Here is a 24,115-nt window from a genome sequence, read left to right on the forward strand (position 1 = left end):
TTTTCATTTCTCTCTTTTTTTAAGGACCAGAAGCAGAATTACAGCCATGCTGCCAATATGTTCTTCGTATATCAGCTGGAAAATCAGAACAGTATCCAAAGTAATAATCCTCATTCGAGGCAAGAACTTCCAAATAATGCTTTATTTTTCAAAAGTAGAAAAGAATCCAAATGTTTATACTTTGACAGTTACTTTTTTTACTTGACAAATCTAGAAAATATAAAATATTTTACGATTATAGAGGTCCTTTTAATTATACATTATTCTGGAAGATGTGTGAGCCATTTCAAGGAAGGATTTGATGGTTTTTTAATAGCCTATAAAACCAAGGTCATGGCCCATAGGTTCACTGGGATCCTATGGGCTTTTATATATCCTACTGTATATTATTAACGAATAGTGTTAATGTTAAAGAAAAGCACTTTGTCTGATATAGTGCTTTTGTTATGACTTTTAATCGGTAAGCAACAGGTTATTTATTCTTTATACCAAGTCTGCAATAAGTATTTATTTTACAGTTATATGTTTTAATTGATTCATCAGTGACTATAATAGATTTTAATCAATCAAATGCTATTTGGCAGGAGCTGACAACATTCTCTGGCTAGGTTCCAAACAACCATGAAATTACTCTCATGCATTCAAACAAGCTATGGACTTGTACAGATTAAACATTTGTCTGTCTGAAAATTAGTTCTATTTTGATAATTTTTATAACCTTTTTCAACACATTTCCCAAGACTGCTTAAGATGGATGTGTTAACCTCAAGATCTAAAATGTTAGAAATTAGATTGTTTCAACTGAGCAAACTCCTAGAATGTTAGGGTGGGGTAAATTCCTTCAACATAGTTATTTTTGAAATATTAATTTGCATGAAAGGAGAATTAATTCAGAAGAAACAAGAAAAACACTCATGAATTATTGCATAAGCTCTCAATAGATCTATTTTGCCCATTTCATGTTAAATTGTATTTTATCCAATTCAATTTTAAACTGTTATCAGATTTTAGTAATAATTTGGGTCTGGAACTTTGCACTTTGATATGGCCAAAGGGCTAATCAATAAAGTAAAGTAAGCTCATATTATGGGAAGATACATTTTCACATACCCCAACACAGATCTGCCATGATCTCTCAGAAGCACGCCACAATATTTTAGATAGGACAGAAAAAAATAAATAGACAAAGTATGACTCATTAATGGGTAGATTAAAACAGTTTTACGTGTTTAATGTTACTATTCAGCCTTATGAATTAAAGCAGGGCTGGGGAACTATGGCCCCTTTATGACTGATGGACTTCAACTTCCAGAATTCCTGATCCAGTCAGACACAATTGGCAGGGAAAACCTTTGGCTTTTTAATTATTTTACAGTATTTGTATCCCACCTTTATTACTTTTGCAAACAACCCTGTGAAGTGAGTTGGGCTGAGAGAGAGTGACTGGTCCAAAATCACCAAGCTGGTTTTGTTATGTCATATAAATAGTTTGTTTGCTTAAACAGAACGAGCATCCCTCAGTCTAATTTATAGTGGCTTCCGTACTTTTTAATCATTCCTGTTAAGTTGAAGGTACATTTATCTGGGTGGTTTTAGACACTCTGCTGCTTTGAATGTCTCTACATTTTCTCCATCTGAATGTGCTTTGGAAAAGTGGGTTGTGCTTTCCTTGTGAGGAGCTTCCCTGCAGAGCTAAAGTGGGCGATCTTGCAGCTTTCTTCCTGTGAAAGAAATTCTTTTCACTTGGCACATTGTCCAGCTGTCATGTTTGTGCCTCAGCATTGTCCTCAGTCCCTGGAGATGTGCTAGTGCACCTTGTTTCCATCTTGGAAATCTAGCCCTCAATCTGATTTTATGTAGAGCTGCCTTTCAATCTCACTTTCGAAAGGTCTCCGCAAATGATGAATCTGATAGCACTGCCTTTTATCACTTAATCTACAGTATGGAGAGGAAGAAAATATCAGTTTATAAGACAGGAAATAGAGTCAGATGACCTAATTCTATTTTATTGTAAGATTACACTCCTGCAAGCCTAAAATGAGAAGAACAACCAAGATGATTAGGAGACTGGAGGCTAAAACATACGATGAACGGTTGCAGGAACCGGGCATGGCTAGTCTAGTAAGGAGAAGGACCAGGGGAGACAGGATAACAGTCTTCCAATATTTGAGGGGCTGCCACAGAGAGGAAGGGGTCAAGCTATTTTCCAAGGCACCTGAAGGCCAGACAAGGAATAATGTATGGAAACTGATCAAGGAGAGACTTAACCTGGAAATAAGGAAAAAAATTCTGACAGTGAGAACAATCAACCAATGGAACCGAAGTTGTTTTCAGAAGTTGTGAGAGCTTCATCACTGGAAGCTTTCAAGAAGAGACTGGACTGACATCTGTCAGAAATGGTGCGGGGTCTCTTGCTTGGCGGGGTGGGGTTTTGACTAGATCAGGGGTCACCAACCTTTTGGACCTCAGGGACCACCAAACTCATAATTTTAAATCCCACGGACCAAAGATCCTGGGAAAATCCCCAAAAAAGTCTGCAGGAAAATTCCCCACCCCATTTTCCTACCAATCAATCATCGTTTATTTGGGATCGCAGGATACTGTCTCCAGCTCCGTTCTCCGAGGGAGGGAGGGAGGGAGGGAAGGAGGGAGAGGGAGAGAGAGACAGAGACAGAGACAGACAGAGACTGGCTGACTTTTGGCTTCATGCAAGGAAAGCAGCAGAAGCAGCAGGAGTCTTTCTTTCTCTCCCCCAAACTCCGCTGGATATGAGTCTTTGTGAGACTTGTCATGCCGGCGCAGCCTCTTGGAACAGGATGCTTTGCAGGGTCCCAAAGACTCATTTCTGGCAGAGTTTGGGGGAGAGAAAGAAAGACTTTTGCTGCTTTCCTTGCATGCAGCCAAAAAAAGAAGAAGTGGAAAGGAGGAGCCCGGTGGCTAGGCCAGGTGCGTGGGGTGCTTGGGGCAAGTTCTCCCCTCCGCCCTTTCCCCCCTCCCTCACTATGTTTTGTTCACAATGCAAGCGACACAAGCCTTGTGCTCCCGCGGGCCATGTGGGCAGTGCAGCCTTGTGTTCTCACGCAGCCTGGATTAATTGTTTTGGGGAGTGCTTTGGGGTGATATTTCTCTGCGGACCACCAAAATTTTCGCATGGACCACCAGTGGTCTCAGGCCCACTGGTTGGCGACCACTCGACTAGATGATCCACAAGGTCCCTTCCAATTCTGTTAGAGTACATTTCTTCCCTCACTCAGGTCCCCTTTACATGCCAAGAAACTAGGGACGGTCCTTTCTGAGCCATGTGACCTGCCCACTTTCCTATGAGAGCTAAGTAGCCTTCTATCTTACCATTGCCTTGGCTGTGTTTCTTTCCCCTGCCCCCCATGGTCATTCCCCACATATCATTATGTAGAGTGATACTAAAGAGGGTCTTAAATAGTGCATCCGTGGGAGATTAAAAATGTGGAGATGGCAGCTGTACTACATTGCTGAAACCTTCCCCTTTTTAAAGTGCACATAAAAATGAACAGAGCTTCAGCCTTGCGAGCACAGCCACCATCTTGACTTTTTTGACAGTTTATGTCTACCATAGTTTTTAATATAGACATTAAAAATGGAGTGGTGAAGCCATAAAAGGCATCATACATCTTATAACTAAGAAGACTGTTTATTTAATCTTCTAGCAATAAATGCATACTTTGAACACAATGAAAAGATTTCCCAGACGTTTTATGAGTTTGTCTCTGTTGCACTGCTTTATGCTGGATTTTACTCTTTATGCTGGATTTCTGTACTGCCAATTCATTGCAAAATTCTGTGATTCCCAACATCCACATGTGAAATGGAGGTCCAGATCAGAGCCTTATTGAAGCAATATTCACTTACTAGGGCACTTGTCTGAAATGGATATACAAGGATCAGCCCTGGGGCTTTTTATAGGAATTAACGGGATCCTGCTTTGAATTCTCTAACACCTGTCTCTTTAACAGGAGCATACTATGGGCAAATCTACTATTGGTGATCAATCTTGCTGTCACTCAGCTAGCTTCTGAAATTGGTACAATCCCACAAACATGGTATCAAGTGTTTGATTATTCTTGTATATATGAATCCAAACGTAAACATATTTTGTAACAAGGCTAAAGTAGATGTCAGAAAAAAACTTACATAAGATAATAAAAGACTTCAGATAGAAAGGTATTCCAATTATTTGGATACAACAATTGATCTTAATAATGAAACTACAGTGGGATTCAGAGTGGCAGACCATAATTATCTGGCTGGCATACAGCCAGGTCACCAAGTGTTAACATCTTTGATCTTCAATTAGCCAACCCTTCACAAAAAGATTTTTTTTAAAAAAAATGATCAAGAATGTGAAAAGACTGGGAGAGGAATAGTAAGATTCTCTTTTCTGCATTATTATATTACTACATTTTTGGGTATAAAGAAGGACTTCCTAAATATGGATTACTGAGGAATGTTTTCAGTTTTTAAAATCATGGTGAATTATAATCTCATAATTTAGTTTTTTTTTTTTAATCAAGGTCTGACACTTGCAAACAATTGAAATAGACGTTTTATGAGTTTCTCAACTGACAGGAAATAGTATGGATGGGAAATTTTTAAATTATGATTAGAATTTTTTAAATAATGCCAAATGCCATTGCCAAATGTTCCTAGGGAAACCTACATATTGATAATACAGTAAACCTAAAATGAACATTACACCATAATCCTCAACTTACAACCAGCAACTGTTTGAAGTTACAATCGCACTGAAAAAAAAGTGACCTAAAATGGATTCTTGTACTAGACTATTGCAACATCCTTACAGTCAGGTGATCAAAATTTGGGTGGTTGGCAATGGCCGCGTATTTATAATGGCTGCCGCATCCTGGGGTCTTATGATCGCCATTTGCAATCTTCCCAGCTGGCTTCCAACAAGCAAAGTCAATGGAGGAAGCCGGATTTTCATAATAGCCATATGATTCACTTTAACAACTGCGTGATTTGTTTAACAGTGGCAAAAAAATCAGGCAAAAAGTTACTTAACAATTGTCTTGCTTATCCATGGAAATTTTGGTCAACATTGTGGTCATAACTTGAGGAATATAAATTCACTCTGTGAAAGGAAGGAATTGTGGATCTGGGCAAAATCTGTTTGTTCAGTAGATTTATATCCTACCTTTTATTCAGGAGAACAAGTTGATATTCTCTCAGCCTTATGAGACAATTCAGAAGGGAACCACATCGCCCAGATGTCCTAATTCTACTTAAGGTTATATTAATAGAATCTTGCAAATCTGAAAGTACATTTCTTCTCTATTGCCTTTAGATCCCAAAAAACTGGGAAAGGGTGTTGTTCTAAGACATTTGCCACACCCACATTACTTCTGGGCTAAACTGCCTCTTATCTGACCATTTCCCTATTGTAACAGAGACCATTCCCCTGGTCTCCTTAAATCATTCCCACATACCACATATATGGTTGTAGATGTTTCATTACCCATTATCAACAATAACACCAGTAGTGTCCTGTAATATTATGCAGTATTATGCACTAATGATATTACCTAGTGAGGTAATGAAACATCTGCAAATAAACAATCAAGTTCATTCAGTACCAAGGGCTCCACGGTGCAACTCTGAGCTAGATATTTTTTCTTTTATTGATATACACAGTTTTCTCTACTCTACTTCTTCCCACAACAACTTGCAAAAAAAGTTTGGCTAAGAGAGTGACTTGTTCCCCTACCACCCAATAAACTTCCCATGACTGAAGGTGGACTAGAACCTGGATCCTAGAACCATTCCAAATCCAATGTATTAACCACTCTACCACACTTCCTTTCTATTCATTCATTCAAATTTATATGGCCACCCATCTCACAGAAAGTGACTCTGGCTAGTGTATTGATGGCTTATTAGCCACAGTTGATAAATAGCCACATTGCTGGGAGGATCAGAACTCATCTTTTGTTTCTTAGTAAGCCTTTCCTGTATAAGTGTGTTATACTGTTTCACACTAGATGTCAACCTTACTGGTATCCAGAGAGGAGACATGACCAGATGAGCTGTTTCTACTTTATTATAAAGCTATATTAATGGAACCTTGCAAATCTGAAAATACAATTATAATCCAATAAATCAGGGAGGGTCTCTTCTGATTCCCTTGCTCCACCCATTCTCCAACTACAGACTATGGTGTTTCTTATTTGACCCTTCCCTAGGCAGTCTCTTTGGGCCAGTCTCTCAAGATCATTCTCCCACACCACTACATCAGAAGGCAACTAGACTTACTTGTTTTTTTTTCCTTTTGAAGATGTTTCACTTCTCATCCAAGAAGCTTCTTCAGCTCTGACAGGATGTTGGGGAATGAAAGAATTTATATTCCTTGCAGACAGCTGGTCATCTGCATCCTTTTAGAGGGCCTTTGAAGCATTTGGAGGTTTATTTGTGTCCTCGGAGTCATGTGGGTAGTGCTCCTGGTTCCTGTAGTCTGCAATTTCTTGGATGAGAACTGAAACGTCTTCAAAAGAAAAGTTCAGTTGCCTCCTCGAAAAGCACCTTTGGGACAACCATGACTGAGAATCTCTACAGACTTTTAGCTATACAATTTGGGATGAACAACCTTTGAATGGTGTGGAGTAGGAATGGATTTCCAAAGGAAACATTGCAGACTCCAGCAACCAAGTGACTCTGGGGACACTGATAAGCCTCCAAGCACTTCAATGACCCTCTAGAAGGATGCAAATGACCAGCTGTCTGCAAGGAGTATAAATCCTTCCATTCCCCACTATCCTGTCAGAGCTGAAGAAGCTTCTTGGATGAGAAGCGAAACGTCTTCAAAAGAAAAAAAAAACCAGAAAGTCCACTGGCCTCCTGAAAAAGCACCTTTGGGACAACTATGACCTGGATGACTGAGAATCTCTAAAGACTATTACATCAGAACTGACCATTCTTTATTATTCAACTATAGGGCTGTTGGGAAAGACATACCTCCAATAGTAATGATGTTATTGGCTTGCTAGACCTATGACCAGAGGATCTCATTTTATTATCTAAAGCAACAATCAATCCCCTTAAGAGAGTGATTTTAACATTTTTATTTTATGGTTTTTTTATATTAGGTTCTTCTCTTTGCAAGCTGCCCGGAGTTACTGAGAGAAAGTTGGGCAGCATTTTTTTTAGATACAAATATCTCTCTACTCTACCACACAGAAATAGTAGCACTCCAAACAACTAGAGAAAAGGACAATTGAATAACATTAATCAGGATGTAAAGATGGCCTCTTTCATGCCATTCTCTTTATATGTTATTTTACTTAAACAATTGACATGTAATTGCTTTAATTTGAATTGTCTTTATTTTTTATTTTGAAATTCATTTACAAGTTCCCTCATATTTCTTCCTTTCCAAAATGAACTCTTTTTATATACAGAGATTTGGCAGTTGTGAACATTAATTCTCACACAATTAAAAGAAACAATTTTTTTGTTCCGATTGACCACATTAGGTTGCTACCAAACCAAAGAACTGGTGGAAACTATATTTCCTGGCAAGAAGAGAATTACTTTTAGTCCTTTGCAGGCAACAGATAGAAAAAGCATCAAGCTGGAGTGGCGTAAACAGAGTTTACATTTGATACCTTGTAGTTATAGAAATTGTTTCTTTAATTGGTTCTTAGTACTTCTACAAAAACATTTTCATTTATCAAAAGTTAATGAATTGGATAACAATTTGTCTGAAGTGGTGTAGGGTTTCCTGCCTATTTAGGGGGTTGGACTAGAAGACCTCCAAGGTCCTCCAACTCTGTTATTCTGTTCTACTCTACTCTACTCTACTCTACCCTACCCTACCCCACTCCACCCCACTCTATTCTATTCCTCCATCTAAGCTTGTATTTGGTTTAGCATTATAAGGAGTGAGATGGGGAGTAAAAGAGTTCTTAGCCAGCATGGTTGTTGAAACTTTTGACAGCGTGCTGAAGGTACTTTCATAAATGTTGCTTAGAGGGACATGTTCAAAGCCACCAAGGTGGAGGATTCCAATCAGGCGACTCTGATTGACTATAACACAAACTGAGAGTTGCTCTCTGTTAGTCTTCTGTTGCCCTAGGATACTCTTGACTACTGTAGCGTACTCTTAGCAATTTTCCTGGACGGATGATCGGGCTCCCCCAAAAATAGCACTGGGCAGATCGAAGAACGCCTTCTTTCCGGCACTTTGGAGGTGCTACAGCGGGAGATGGGCAAGGCAGGCGACGGAAAGAAGGCGCGGAAGCAGATCCGGCGAATCGAGCCGCCAAGGGGCAGCTGGGACGAGGCAACGGGTGGCGCAGCTTAAAGGTGACCCGGACCGTTTCCGACGCCTGGGAGAAGAAAATTTAACTTCGATGCAGCCAAGCAGGAGATGCAAAGCCGAGCGGACAGCTTTGCAAGCCTCACGAACCGCTTCTAGCCTTCTTCCCGCGAGTCCCGGTGACGGCAGGGAGGCTGCGTATAGGAAGACTCCGGGTCTTCTCCCCGCGCAGGTAGTTTTCCCGAACTTCATTCGCTGCCGGCGATTGATGAATTTGAAGTAAGACGATGCATTAGCAGCAGGGCTAAGGAAGGCCAAGAGTAGACCCTCTCGCCCCCAGCAAAAGCTTTCTTATAAAGCCCTCCCCCCGCTTCGGAAATTAAAATCTATTAAAGATATGGCATCTTCCTCTCAGGCCCCTGAGAAGCTGAAGGTTAAGCAAGAAGATGGTAGAGAGGCAGGCGCAAACGATTCTCCAGTCCCTGAAAGAAAAAGTGCCTTAAAAGAAAAGTCTGCTGAATGTGTCCAGAGAAAAATAAAAAACCAAGATCAGGGTGAAGGAGCTCGAAAAATATATCGTAAAGCTCTGCTGAGTGTATTTGGGGGAGAATTGCAAGCCCGAAGAAAAACTTCTACAAATGAAATTCATAAAGAAAGCTCTTCTGGAAAAGAGGAACTTGGACCAGTTAACAACCTGGGAGAATTTTCAGTAGCATCAAAAAGTAGAGGGCGAGAAATTAGAAACAATTCACATTGTTTGGAAACTACACCACAGGAAAGTAACATTGCTGTCAAGCAAGACAATAAGCAACAATGTTGGTCAGATTATAAACTAACAAGACCTGAACATGAATTGGAGCCTCAACAGATTTCCAACATTAAGAAGGCTGCTACAGAAACAGGACACAAAGCTAAATATAGCACGAGAGAACTTTCCAAGCCAGTGAATACTTCCAAATATGTTCATACAGGATCAAGTGATAAAAATGAACTTTATCAGGGATCAAATGACTCAAATGTCCCAGTAAAAAAGAAAATAGATGCTCAACAGATTAAAGTGTTTTGGAAAGAAAATTACCAACCAAAACACAAACTTAAAAGCAGCTTTTCACCAATTGGAGAGCAAAAAAATAGTCAAGTTTGTCCTAAACAGTTACCTAAAGCCTCTGGCTGGAATACTTTTGCTAGCCAAAGTAAAAAACAATATTGGAAATCAGAAGCCCATTGGAGATGGGTCTCTGGAGCTTCAGAATATGAAGGTGAAGAGACCAAGCAGAATAGCAACCATCAGAAACCTTTTGCAAAAAGCTTTAGTGCTGGCGCAAAGCCAAAAAACATAGCAAAGGACAAATGGATTCCCTCCACTTTATCTAAAACACAAAGTGATGCTGCAGAAAAGTGTGTGAACTTCCAGAAGACGGTTGTTGTTGAATCCTCTCTGGAACCAGTGTTTACAGGTGATTCAGAAACATATCAAAAGGGTATGGAGCACAACGAAGAGTTTTCATCTGAAAATTATAGATCCAACATGGAAGATAGAGGACCGCTGGTCACCTTTTCACAAGAAAATTCCATTTCTAATCACAGACTTTCAGAAATGATAGAAATGTCAGCATCAACAACGGAATTTGTGATGTATCCTCCTCATTTCTACAGTCAGAAAGTGAATTGTTATAGAAAACACCAAACAAGCAATCTAAAGCCAACATATTCTTTTACAAGATCCACTGAAAACATTTCATATTCCAATAATCTCTATGACATTCCTTTAGAAAGAACAATGAAAGCAGCAAAAGATAAAAAACCTTCAGTGGAAAGTGCGCAAGAGAAAGTGTGGTCATATGGTTCTTTACGGGATTATAAAGAGAAAAAAAGACCCCAAAACATGGAAAGAGAAACATATATTCCCATATTTTCTTCATCATGTAAGTCAGATTATTTCACTAATAATTGTGTTGACCAGGATTTGCCTATGAGATTGCCCAAATATTTACAAGGCGGCTTTATTGACACACACTGCCATTTGGACATGTTATATTCAAAAACATCCTTCAAAGGAACTTTTTCTGAATTTAGGAAAAGACACAGCAGCACTTTTCCTAAAGAATTTCTGGGCTGCATAGCTGACTTTTGTGACCCTTGTATTTTAAGAAACAACTTATGGGAAGATTTATTAAAGGAAGATATGGTTTGGGGGGCATTTGGCTGCCACCCCCACTTTGCTTGTTATTATACAGATCTTCATGAAAGAAATCTCATGCAGGCAATGAGACACCCCAAATCTATTGCCTTTGGTGAAATAGGACTGGATTACTCTTACAAATGTCGTACAGAAATCCCAAAGCAGCATGAGGTTTTTGAGAGGCAACTGAATCTAGCTGTTTCCTTAAGGAAGCCATTGGTCATTCACTGCAGAGGTGCTGATGGTGATCTGTTAGAAATCATGAAAAAATGTGTGCCGAAAGACTATAAAATACACAGGCATTGTTTCATTGGACGCTATAGTGTCGTTGAACCACTTTTAGACTATTTTCCAAATCTGACTGTTGGATTCACTGCATTGCTGTCTTACCCATCAGCAAATGAGGTTAGAGACTCTGTTCAAAAAATCCCATTAAACAGAATAGTGGTAGAAACAGATGCACCTTATTTCCTTCCTCGACAGGTGCCAAAACGAGTCAGCCAGTTTTCACATCCTGGATTAGCTCTGCACACAGTGAAAGAGATTGCCTGCCTCAAAGAAGTGTCATTACCTGCCACATTAGCTGCTCTAAGGCAAAACACCAACAAAATATATGACTTGTAAGAAGGTCAAAAGAAAGGGGGGGAAACTAAAAGAGGAAAGTCTTTTGTAAAATGATTAGATCCCTTTAAATTTATTTTGTAATGTAATTATTGATTTGGACTTCTACACTAATACTGAATACCCTTTCATAGCTTTTTTTAATACCACCAATTCTGTTACTTGTTCCTGCTTTTTAAGGTGCCTCTGTTAATATCAGTTCTAATAGCTTTATGTTTAGTTGCTAATCCTTGTCAATGTTTTAATTTTTCAAGAAAGTAAACAGATAGTACTCTTAAAACTGTCAAGCTAAATCTAAGTACTTCTGAGCTGCACACCACTTAACTGCTGCAGTAAAAACATTACCTATTCATGTAACCTGTTTGTAGAAACAGCCTTAAAAATGTAATGAAGTGTCTGTCCTTTTCTGAGCAGTTTTTTTTCAACATGTTAACTGATTTGCTCTTTTCAAAGATAGAAATAAATGATTAACTGCTTTTAAAGAGAAACTAATATTGTACAGTACATAAATATTGTTTACAAACTATTAGTAAATGTCACAGATGTTCTCTAGCTTCATTCTGTTGAAATGAAAAATACCCATATACATGCAGAATAATGGAACAAAGTTAAGATATAAAATAGGATGTCAAGGTTATTTGTGAAAATCTGACTGGGTTTTAATTTGCATTTGGATTTTATAATTTCGATCTCTTCGGAGAGTTCTTCATTTGGTAAACGATTATATGTTTCTATAATTTTATGTATTATTTTGACTTTGAACAACTTATTATCAACTGTCATTTTTATTTCTCAATAAAGCTTATATAAACTTCATTTACAGATTATGGTTGAAACTGAATCATTCAATCTTTTCATTTTTTTAAAAAAATGGAAAGAATATAAAGAATCTAAAACAAAATCTAAAGAAATATTCAGGCCAGTCACCCCAAAGGAGATCTTCCCAGTATAGAGCTATTAACAATAGCAATAGCGCTTAGACTTATATACCACTTTATAGTGCTTTACTCTCTAAGCAATTTACAGAGTCAGCCTATTGCCCCCAACAATCTGGGCCTTCATTTTACCCACCTCAGAAGGATGGAAGGCTGAATCAACCTTGAGCCTGGTGAGATTCAATCTGCAACATTGCAGGCAGCCGGCAGGCAGCAGAAGTAGCTTGCAGTACTGCACTCTAACCACTGCTCTATTACTTCCAGAATCACTTGCAAGTCATTTGTAAGAGGCTGGCTCCTAGCTGCATTAATTGCTATAAGCCTAAAATAAGTACCCATTTTCAGTTTCCTGCAATATCAGTTTCCATTTTAAATTATAGGTAGTCTTTGACTAACAATTCATTTGGTGACTGTTTAAAGGAGCATTGCAAAAAGTGGCTTACGACCAGTTTTCACACATACGCAACTTCAGTTGGTCCTGGGATTACGACCATAATTGAGCCCGAAATTTCTGTTGTTAAGTGAATTTCACCCCATTTTACAACATTTCTTGCCACAGTTATTAAGTGAATCATTGCAGTTGTGAAGTTAGTAACCTGGTTAAGTGAATGTGATTTTCCCTTTGACTTTGTTATCAGAAAGTGGCAAAAGATAATCATGTCCCCAGGACAGTACAATCGTCATAAATATGAGTCAGTGCGTGGGCATGGGGATGCTGCAACAGTTGCAAGTGTGAAAAATGGTCATGTCACTTTTTTTCAATGCCATTATAACTTTGAACAGTCAATAAATGAACTGTTGTAAGTTGAGGATCATCTGTACTGCAGCATCCCCTTAATTATGTGATCATGATTAAGTGTCAGTGCACTGTCCCAGGATCATGTGATTATTATTAGTAACCTTCCCAGCCAGCTTCAGACAAAGTCAATGGGGGAAGCCAGATTCACTTAACAACCACATGGTTCACTTAACAATTGTGGCAAGAAAGGTTGTAAATGCAGCAAAACTCGCTTAACAAGGCCCTTGCTTAGCAGTGGACATTTTGAGCTTATTGTGGTTACATTCCAGGGCTACCTATACTCTCTTCTAGGTCACATTAACTATATGCATAAAACTGCTGAATTCTATGGCAATTTTAGCTTCACATATGATGTGTGCTGTTCACTCAAATGTTCAGATGCAGTTTAATAGTCTTCTTTCCAATTCTCCAGATAAACTTCACAACTTGCAAATAGTGTTTTTTAAGTCAAGACAGAGGTGCCTAGGACATATTCTATCTAAATAAGAGATTCTATCCTACGGAAATCCACACTCCCACTTCCGCCCACAGTTTAGAATCAAGGAATAAGTTAGCTTTTCTCTTTTAGCAAATGGCCACATTAATTCTGTAGCTATGCTGATGCAAAGTTTGCCAGGATGCTATGACACCATCACTTCACTGGCAAGGGCTGACTTCCAAGCCCACAGTTAAATGAAATTGTGCTTTCAAGAGTGTTTTTAATGCAAAAGGGTATTTTGAACCTAGAATTCCCTTAAATCAATAATTGAAGAACCAAGCGAGAAAAGAGTGATTAAAAAAAAACAATTTTCAAACAAAATGAGAGGAGCAGTTTAAGGTGTTTATTTTAAACTGATTTTTCCAAATCTTTTTTGGATTTAACCTACATACCTATTAGCTAATTAAAGAGGAAACACATGGGAGTTTTTTTTTAACTTGTTGCTCCATTTTGAATTAACTCAAATCCCAGGAAGAACAACAAAACGTTTCTTTGTCCTGTTTAAATAAAGACCCAGGAAAGACATGTAATTGTTTACAAACAGCTTAACTGCTTTAGTACAAATATTGCTTTACATTCTTATATCCAGTTTTTAAAATCCCTTTGGATTTCTTCAAAGAAACCTTCAAGGGGTAAAATTATTTGCAAGCAAGTTGGGATCAGTGCCACTGCTGGGCTTTAATTTATTTGTATAAATTAAGAGAGAAAAGCCCTGCAAACAATCCAGAAGAAGGACTTTTTCCACATACTGGAAAGGACAGGGCTATAACCATAGGAGCACGTTCTTAAAAAGGCCCCTCCTATTGAGTATAATTCCTGGATAGATTTGTAAGCAAAGAAACTAGACATTAAATAAGAATACCCTGGTTTCATAGCTTCATACTAACTTCTTAAATTGCATCTGCTAAGCAATTGAGAACAGCAGAGGCATGAAAAACTGCTGAGGGGGCAAGAGTTAGCAAGTGACATCATTTGTGTTATGATGTCCTTTGCACAGTTATTGACACAATGCATGCAGTATCATTATGGTTGTATTGGATTTGTAATAAATGCTGATCTTAGAGTGGAGGCATTATATAACACAGGAGTGTCCAAACTCACGTCGTCACTGCATTATCATGTGATGTATCCTGACTTTCTCCCCCTTCGCTAAACTGGGTATGGGCGTAGCTAGCATGTGACGCATCCAGCCCACGGGCAGCGAGTTTGCAGCCCTCATGTAATACATGTCCTTTGAAACTGTAAACAGCCTAGCAGCCCGATTTTACACCAATTGCATCAATTTATATCACTTTTACACACTTCTCAAGGGAAGTTCCACATACACACATAATAAAGATATATATAATGTTCACAGATTGATGGAAGGAATCAATTTATCCAATGTCCGATGGCTATATATGCAATGAAAATAATAAAATTGGCCCTTTTTCATTCTCTTACATATATTGTTCTCTCCTGAGAAAAAATCAATATGTTTTTCTGAAATACATTTCCCTGGAAGTTATTTCTGATACAGACACAATTAAAAAAACATTCCTACAAATGGGACAACTTAGCACTGCTAATAACTAATATCACAATACTTTTATAATATATTACAATACAAATGATATTGTTGATTGTCCAGATTAACCCTAATCTACAGTTTTACAAAGGATTAATAAAACAAATAGAGGCACAGAGAATGGCATCTTTCTCATGGGCTTAGGAAGGACTCAATAGGTGGAGAAAAATGCCAAATTCAGTCTAAATATCTGGCTGGCTGTGTTACCAATCCTAACTCCATAGTGATCTTCTGGGTAAAATTTAAGGGTAAATTCAATCCACAGCATTTATATATTCCCAGTTCAGCACCTGAGGCCATATCTTGCTCTATGTTGCTTTTATTTTATAGCAATAGGGACATTTCAGCTTAATGGAAAATGTGTTTGTGTGTGTGTGTGTAAAGGATGTGGAAAATGAAGGCTGTATATTTGTGTATCCATATACACACACATACATGCATATTTACGTACATCGAAACAATGTGGAAAATAAAGGCTTTATATAAATTTGTGTATATATGTGCCATCTGTGTGTATATGTGTGTATTTTCTTCTTTTTTTTTTTTTGAAACCTGAGAACAAGCTGCTTATCACTGGACGGACACTAGCTTTGATGCTGATCTAAAAATGTACAGAATGTGCCAAAACTCAATTAAGAATGGTCTGTGAAGGGAGAGAAATCACTTAACCGCTTCAAAACACTTCCTTTCTCCCATTCTGGAAATGATCTTTGAAAAGAGGAGGGCAGGCAAGAGCTGTCCTAACTTCTGTCTCTTTGAAGTAAATTGCCTGCCGACTTAAAACTATCATCTCAATGCAATTATATAATGTACCCAGATCAAAACTGACAAAGAAATAATGTTTAGAACCAAATAATCTATTTATGACATTTCTGCCCATTGTTTTCCTTCAGTGAAGAAAAGCACTGGCTTCATATAACTTTCCTGGCAAGGAGTCAGGAATTATTTTCCTTAATCTGCACCAGGAGTACCTACAGAGGGGTGAAAAAAGTCAAGATGTGTAATCAAAGCCAAGCCGTTTTTATGTATACGATCTTAAATATAGATGGGACTTCAATTGTAGGGTTGTGGCTGCCATTATGACCTCCCCCCACGTCGATATTCCCCAGTGTAGATTAGAATACTCACTATCCCACCTTACAAAACAAGATAGGGTGTGCAAAGTATGAAAAGATTTGTAGTCAGACAAACCGAACGCCTAGCAAACAAGGTATCTTATACAGGGGTGTCAAACTCAATTTCATTGAAGGTCGCATAATTGTAGGCTTCCATTGAAGGGTTGTGTTTGACCTCAGGGACCGGGGTAGGCCTGGCCAGGGTGGGTGTGGCTAGCTTGACATCACTTGTGTCGGGGGGGGGTCTGTGGCCCGAGTGCTCTGCCAGAGAAAATGGGCTCCAGTTTTCAGCTGGGACAGCCTCCTGCAACCCTCTGCCAGGAAAAACGGAGCTTGGGAGGGCCACATTTTCACTGGCAGAGTCACCGCAGCCCAGTCCTTCACTATTTCCAGAGCTCCCCCATGGGCTGGATCTAAGTATCCCACAGACCAGATCTGACTCCCGGGCCTTGAGTTTGACACCCCCTGCCTTAATATATCAGGAGGTATTCCCATTACAATCACACAACTTTGATTGTCACAATGCATATGTATATAGTGGCCTATGTATATAGTGGCATTTTTAAACTATCTAACTTACTATATGTTTTAGATAGGTTTTAAACTCGGTTTTTAATTATTATTTTAATTTTTAAATACTCTGTAGTGTGATTGTGATGTGGTGTTAGGGACACTGTGCTGGAGTAGCTTTCAAATTTCACTGTATTTGTAAAATGCAACGACAATAAAGTATTCTATTCTTTTCTATTCTATTGTCATTGGCATTGCTTCATGCATTAATAATTTTCAAGGAGAAATGCATATACATACACACACATACTCATAAACACAAAAACATACACATACAAAACTCTTTAATTAATTAAAGAGGATCACTTCATACCAACTAGCAGGCTCTTTTTAAGTTGTTATTATTTAAACTCATATACCATTCAACTCTCAATAATTCTGGAAGCTTCACAACAATGAAACTAAGAAATTACAATAACATCAATAAAAGATAAAGGGTAAATCTAAATTATTGCAAGGGCCACAGACCAGAAAGAATGAAGTGAAGGGTTTCATTCTCTCACCACGGCTCTTCTAAACAATAGCAGCTCTGGAACTGTCCAGATTTTGGGGAACCTCATTCCAAAGGGCAGGTGCTACTACAGAAAAGGAGAACGAATTTACTTATGGTCATAGATCAAATAAAAGAGGCAGATACAATAATTAGGCAACGTGGGTAAAAGAAGATTTATAAAAGAAAAAGACCGAAAAAGAAATATTAGGCCAAATTCAAATCCAACATTTCCTAATGGTAATCACTACCGATCAGAACTGAGATGCTTTCATGAAGCTGACATAAAAGTACGCTTTGGTAATATGCAGAAAATATATTCTGATGTATAATTGATTTACAAATTGAACAAAACACATAGCTCTAAATGGCTGGGGCACCAAATTAATGGGGCAAAAATAATGGAAATGTTCAATAAAATTAAACATTCACATAGCAAAGGCAAAGAGCCAATTCATATTTTTTAAACATTAATGGGAATTGAATGAGAGTGTGTGAAAAATAAAACATAGTTTCAGATAGATGAACTTTCACATGCCCCATGTGGTTTTGTATAAAATATTCATTTTAGGCTAAGATGACGGAGACATTTATGTATGTATGTATATGGATCTTTGGTTATTCAGGTTTTCTCCCACGTAAAATTGGAAGTATCTTGGCGATGAATGACAAAATCTCATTCATCATCTTCAGGCTTGTGTCTTCGGCTTTGTGCTTCTCGGAGTAATGTGAGCTTGCAGCTGCTTCTTCCTTTTAACTGCTAGTGGGGGTGTGACTTGATTGGTTGGGGGCTTGGCTGTGTTCTGATTAGATGGGGTGTGTTCTCATTGGTTGGGGTTGGCTGTGTTCTGATTGGTTGGGGGTTGGCTGTGTTCTGATTGGCTGGGGGTGTGTTCTATTCAGGTGGGGGCTTGGTTGTGCTCAGATTAATCTTAGTTGCTGGGGGATTTGAGCTGGTGAGCTGTGATCCTGTTGTTTGGCTTTGTGTTCATGGTCGTGCCACATCTTCATGGTGGGCGTCCGTTCGCTTCATGTAAGGGTCGGAGGGGTTTGAAGCGGGTAGTGATGTAGCTGCGGTACGGCTTCTGGTCCGTGGTCGTGTCTCATCTTCTGTGTGGGTGTGAGTCTGTTTTCTACATAGCATCTTGTGTGGACCTCATGGGTGTGGGTCTGGTGTCATTCTTCATGTTAGGTACTTGTTTGTTAATGAGTGCAGGTTTCCAAATGGCTGGTAGGCAGGATATATCATCTCGTTTATTCATGCTGACCATAAAAATACCAGAACTATCGCCAAAACTGAACACTTCAACAACAGAATAATCAGAAAAGCCATAGAGATAGGAAAAAACCCACACAGCATGAATAAATGAGATGATACCTCCCAGGCAGATACTATAGGAAACAGAAGATCCCTCAAATAAACAAATTCTATTTACCAACTCCAACTTTTGGTGCCAGTTATTAAGAATATAATCTTTAGCAAGAAACAGTAGGAAAAGATCCTTTCGCTAAATGTGCACTCTTGCATACGTTGCCCTGGTGGTCAAATGGAGAAGCAATTATTTGGGAAATTATTTTTTCAGTAGCCCACTTTGGACATTATATACAATGTTAGAATTATTTGATCCACTGAATTTGTGATCTTAAGATTGGAAGGAATAATCCTCCAATTTGATCTCCTTCCTCAAAAATGATGTTCCAACTAAGCCAGTCCTCAGGCTTATTAATTTATTCATGAATTCTGAGAGTCAATGTAAATAGTTCCAGATACCACTAATATAAGTGTCTCTCATAGCAGTACCCTTTTATCAAAATCCTTCAAAAACACCAGCCAAGAAACAGGCCCTGAAAACACCGCCAGCAATACAAATAATTTTGCACTGAAATAAGGTTTACTGTATCAATACTAGTTATTCTTTCATAAGACTGCTTCAGAATAGCATTGTTAAGATTCATTCTGATTCAAACCTACACAATCAAGTATATTGGTTTGACACCAGAAAGCTTCTTCTCTTAGAATAGCATCCTCTAGGGTAAATACTTGGATTGTAAAAGTTGGACCTAAGAAAAGCAAGATAGGAAGAAAATTGACTGATGCTAGAAATGGCTTCTATATATTCATTGTACAGCAAAGGTGACCAGTGAGGCCTTCATCAACAAACCAGATATGTCCCTTGAAGGCAAATCACAAAACTGTGTCATTTATTTTGGCCATGTTATTTACTGAAGGGGGAATTCACTGGAGAAAATAATTATGCTTGGAAGAGTTAGTGGTAAAAGGAAACCAGGTTTCCAAAGAACATGGTGTCTGGACACCAACAAAGCTGACACCAACCAGAGTGGTCTATGACAATTTGTTGCAGCCAACTTGCCAGGGACAACTCATCATGGACAACATGCCATGGACAACTTGCAATAGCCAACTTGTTGCAGCCAACTCGCTATGGGACAACTCACCATGGCCAACTTGTCACGGGACAACTCACTGTGGGACGAGAGCTACACTAATATCAAAGAAATTGTGGAATAGAATCATTAAAGGAAGGATGAAAAAGGATGAAATGTGAATGATAAAAATTAAAATATTTATAATTTATTTAAAATAATTAAACTGAATTGTTAATTGCTCTACAGCAAGTTGTCCAGTGGCAAGTTGGCCATAGTGAGTTGGTCACGGTGAGTTGTCCCATTCCGAGTCAAAGCATAGAACAACTCAAGGAAGTAGTACAAAATTGTAAGGCACAGAGAGTACTGGTCCATAGTCACCAAGAGTCAGACATGACTGAATGAACACCACCACCATCAGGTTTGAAGATTTTTCTTACCATTTTTTTTTCAGTTGGAGTGACAGCCATTTGATCTTTGTACTTCCCATTGTCCGTTTGAGCAGCCATGTCTGTATTCAACCCATGTAGTCAAGAAAGTTAATCTCACTAAAGGGTATACAATGGAGTTTACAAAGCTTCTTGAAAAACCAAATATGGATCAATGTATTGGTGTCAGTTTCAAATAAGAACTTTTGTTCTTCACTTCATTTATTCAGTGACATCAATATTACTCATACTGGGCAAAATTATTTTGACCATTTTTTAAAAAAAAATACTTATAATTTGAATATAACTCAAAATGTGGTATTTAAAAGACATTAGTGTCAACTCTGGAATCACCAAAGCATGGCCTGAGATCTATTGGGCTGACACTTTGAATAAAACAGCTGTTACATGCCACAGGCCCAGCTCAGTGCTGCTTTTTTAAATGGGATTGTTTGCCTAGAAAAGCAAGCAAAACCCAGGCCTAAATGAGGCACCTTTTCATTGTACATACTGGACTGAATTCCTGGCTAATAAATTTCCCCACACCTTTGTCTGAACGAAAGGAGGCAAAGGTCTACATTTTCTCACAAGCATGCACAAGCCTCATCCTAAGTCATATGGCTTTCTACCTCTAAATCTCATCCTTTATTGACTTAAAGAGTTTGTCTGAGCGACAATGGACATGGTGGATTTGTTACTTCTGTCATCTTTTCTATCAGTGCACTTTGCTTCAGATCAAAGTTGAAAGCTCTTTAAAAAAATACACAAACCACAGTGACAAATAGCTTGCTTTGTTTGACATAGCAAAGCAAACAAGAAATTGCTTTAATTAACCAAAAAAATCCTCTCTTTTCTGCCTTAACTCTGAAGATGCTAAGATGCTAAAAACTACACAATTATTTCATGATCAAGCAATGAATCTTTTTAATATTTTAAGTAGGTTGGCAAAAATAAAATCAACTTATCAGTTTTAAGGTTTTTAAAACTCAGAAAATACATTTTTAGTTTCCTTAAATGAGACATCTTGACTTTAAAACATTTTCTGTTTTAATATGTTCTCTACAATTCCGTATTATACAAGTCTATCTACAAAGTAATATATTCGTATATAACAAACAAATAATATTTTAAAAATATTATTTATTTATTATGACCTACCACAATGCTGTTTCATAGCATTGGAAAGCAAAACCAAAATTCAACTATAAGGGAATCTGATCATGGAAATTCAATCCATGTAAAATATACCATGCGAATACACTACTGTGCATTCTTTGACTGTACATGATTTGGCTCAAAGATTTTCACAAAGCTGTAGAGAAGAACCATTGTTCCACAGATTTTTGGTGTAGGCAATATTTTCCTGCGTCATTTACCAAATAAATAAAATTAATTGATGTAATATATCTGACTATTTTTGTAATTGATTGTCTTTTTATGTTGGTTGGTTTTATTTTCTTTAGATATAAGAAAATAAAATGGATGGATTTATTTTCATTATATTATAAATTGACTTCGAAACAGTCAATATGGAAATCACTGAAGGGAGGGAAGGACAGATGACCAGACTGAGTGATTGATTGACTGATTAATTGATTGATTGGCTGGCTACATTCTACCTGAAGTTAAATAATAATAGATGTGGTATTACAAAATTGCAAAGGAACACATGAGCCCACATTTCATATTAAACAAATACGTAGTTTGCCTTTTTGTGACTCAGCATGTTAACATATAAACGCAGACAATTGTGATTTATTCAATAAACAACAACAAAAACAAATCCTGGCTTATTATTACATGTGAATTCAATGAGTACACTGGAAGCAAACTGCTAAGAAAATTAAATATGGACTTTCAACATACCATAGAAACAATGATTTGTTCTTCATAGAACAATCTTTGTAATTTTTACCCTCAGAAAAAAACAGAGATCAAAGTTTTTATACTTGTTGTATGCATAAATGTTTATAGACAGTCTTTATCTATATCATATATTATTTATAATATTAATATAATCTTACTATAGTATCATTGTTGACTAAATGGTAATAGAGATGTTAAAATGAAATGCTTTGATCTAAAACCAAAAAAACACACAATTCATTGATTCATGCTGTATTAACTCATGGTTTGTTTAACAATTAGCTAAGTTCACACAACTTACCAAGTTACATCTAGCAAACAATCTTATGGTTAAGCATAGAATTTGAATCCCACAGCTATGTAATGTCTGCCCATTGGATTTTAATTATGTTTTCTAAGCAAAATCCCCATCTCTCCTTCCTTGTTGCATAGTTGATATTAAAATCAGTTTCATAAATTATTTTCAGTAAGCAAAGAGGCAGCTGTTCCAAGAATGCTAATATTTCAATTTCAGTCTATAGTTATCAATAACGGTATAAGTAACTTTATGCCATTGAATTATCCTGGGTGTTTTTCAGAACTAAAACACAGGAATGATCATAAACAGTATATTAAGTAAACAGCATTTGCACACACAAAACCACCATCAAAAAGCTTCTTGTTTATCATCATATTATCAAGCTTTTGAAAGAATAGTTTCAATTCTTTGTTGCTTATGTGTAATCAATTTGTCTTTACATGCCAGAGGAATGTTGGCTACATACTTTTAAAAAATTGAGCCAAAAATGCTACTAGGCTAGAATAAAATATTGGGACCCTCAAACAAGGAAAAAACCCTCTATATCAGGGGTCTCAAACTCGCGGCCCGCGGGCCAATTGCGGCCCGCAGGACGATATCCTGTGGCCCCCAGTGTGATATCAAAGTATAATATTAGTGCGGCCTGCAGGGGGAATGGACCTCTGAAGGAAGTCCCACCCGCCGTTCCTCGTCATGGCTGACATTCAGGCCCGGCAAGTCCGAGCAGCCAGCACATAGAACAGGGCGGCGCCGGATGTTGGAGAAGCAGGGTGGAGCCGGAGATCATTAGCCACCTCTTTCGCAGCACAAGAAGCCTCCCCCAACTGGCCAGCTGCTCTCCTCCTTCTCTGCCTGTTTGTTCTGTAGGGCCGAGGAGGAGGAGACCAGCCAGCTAGATGGGGGAAGCTTTCTGCGCCAAAAGAGGCAGCTACTAATCTCCGACTTTGCTCCGCTTCTCCAATGGTCCAGCTTCCCCTCCTGCTCCTCACAGTAGCCCTGAGCTGGTGCGGTTCTTTATTTGGGCAGCCAGGCACCCGCAGGAGCGCCTGCAGCAGCAACAAGCAGTTCCGCCCAGGCTCCACTCAGGTGTTCGGCTGGGGCTGTCAGGAGTTGCTACCGCCGGCACAGCTCTGTGCGGCTCCAGTCCTGCATTGCCTTGGGAAAGGAAAGGCAAAACCAGGAGCCGCTGACAAGTAGAAGCTGAGCGTAAATGACGTCTGCAGTGCAGCCCAGCCTCACCCAGACTCTGCCTCCAGCAGCCCCCAGGTAAATTGAGTTTGAGATCCCTGCTCTATATAATACTGAAATAAATATAAAACAAAATAAATGACTATTGGTTTATAAAATTCATATTTTAAGGACTCATATTTTAAGTCACTAAATGAAATAAGTGTAAAATGTAGAATACAGATTAAAGATTGTCATTGATAAAACCTAAACGCAGAAAGGTCAATCCAAAAAGAAATCACTTTGGCGGAAAAACAAATCTGGTCATGTTGCCAACTTCAAAAGTCAATACAAAAATTTATGCCACCAGATAAAGACTGAATGCACCAATTATCACATTAAACAAGAGGAAAACCTTCTACACACCAATTCCACCCGTGCTTTCTACAATTTTGTAAACAACAAACTAAAAGACTCAAGGTCCATCCCACCCCTAAAAGGACCTTATGGTAAAGATTGCAACGATGACACCATTAAAGCCAACCACTTTAACACATTCTTTGGCTCAGTATTTGTAAACAGCAATGGATCATGCCCAGTATTTCCTAGTCAAACCACAGATGACTCCAATGATCCGATACATATCGATTTCACAGAAGACAATGTTGAAAAAGCACTACGCAATCTAAAAATCATATCTATCTGTTGGACCGGACGGAATATGTGCTTCTTCAAAAAGCTATCCATGCCATAGCCGAACCTCTAAACATAACCTTTGAAAAATCTTTCAGGACCAGTTCCTTGCCAAAACTATGGTCACAAGCCACTGTCATCCCCATCTTCAAAAAGGGAGACCCCAGCCTAGTTGAAAATTACAGACCAATCTCCTTATGCTGCGTCACCTGCAAA

At 38.3% G+C, this 24,115-nt stretch overlaps 1 long non-coding RNA gene and 1 pseudogene across 2 annotated transcripts in view; one reads left to right on the top strand and one right to left on the bottom strand.

Moving 5' to 3' along the window:
- Positions 1-24,115, bottom strand: part of LOC148123901 (uncharacterized) — an 83,234-nt gene that overhangs the window by 57,177 nt on the left and 1,942 nt on the right. The window lies entirely within an intron of this gene.
- LOC113447885 (3'-5' RNA nuclease TATDN2-like) lies at positions 8,400-11,507 on the top strand (annotated as a pseudogene).

Source organism: Pseudonaja textilis, chromosome Z (assembly GCF_049901715.1).
Source record: "Pseudonaja textilis isolate UNSWEBS1 chromosome Z, rPseTex1.2, whole genome shotgun sequence".
NCBI lineage: Eukaryota > Metazoa > Chordata > Lepidosauria > Squamata > Elapidae > Pseudonaja > Pseudonaja textilis.